The sequence below is a fragment of the Elephantulus edwardii genome, unplaced genomic scaffold (genome assembly GCF_000299155.1).
Source record: "Elephantulus edwardii isolate Elephantulus edwardi_28Jun2011 unplaced genomic scaffold, EleEdw1.0 scaffold00464, whole genome shotgun sequence".
In the NCBI taxonomy this organism is placed as follows: domain Eukaryota; kingdom Metazoa; phylum Chordata; class Mammalia; order Macroscelidea; family Macroscelididae; genus Elephantulus; species Elephantulus edwardii.
The window spans coordinates 476,667-477,170 of NW_006400214.1; the positions used below are offsets into that span (position 1 = coordinate 476,667).

Below are 504 nucleotides of genomic sequence, written 5' to 3' on the forward strand. Positions count from 1 at the left end.
CTCTGCAGCAAGTGCATGAGGTCCTCCTCAGTTTCAGCGAGCAGGGTTGTGTCATCTGCATAACACAGATTGTTAATAGATCTTCCACCAATCCTCACACCACACTTCTCCTCATAGAGCCCAGCCTCTCAGATAATCTGCTCTGCATACAGCTTGAAAAGGTGTGGAGATAGGACACATCCCTGGCGTACACCCTTCCCTATTTTGAGCCATGCAGTGTTACCCTGCTCTGTTCTTTCGACTGCCTCTTGGTCAAAGTATAGGTTTCCCATTAGAATGATTAAGTGTTAGGGGATTCCCATTCTTCTCAGAGTCAGCCACAGTTTGTTATGATCCACACAGTCAAATGCCTTTGCATAATCAATGAAACACAGACATTCTTTCGGTATTCCCTGCTTTCAGCTAAGATCCATCTAACATCAGCTACAATATCCCTAGTAACCCGACCCCTTCTAAACCCAGCCTGGACTTCTGGCAGTTCTCTGCTGATGTGCTGTTCCAGTC

The 504-nt window shown here is 46.4% G+C and overlaps 1 protein-coding gene across 2 annotated transcripts in view; it reads left to right on the forward strand.

Annotated features, from left to right (window-relative positions):
* The window catches only part of ATRX (alpha thalassemia/mental retardation syndrome X-linked), a 301,403-nt gene that overhangs the window by 261,224 nt on the left and 39,675 nt on the right, over nucleotides 1–504 (forward strand). The gene's annotated exons all lie outside the window — the stretch shown is intronic.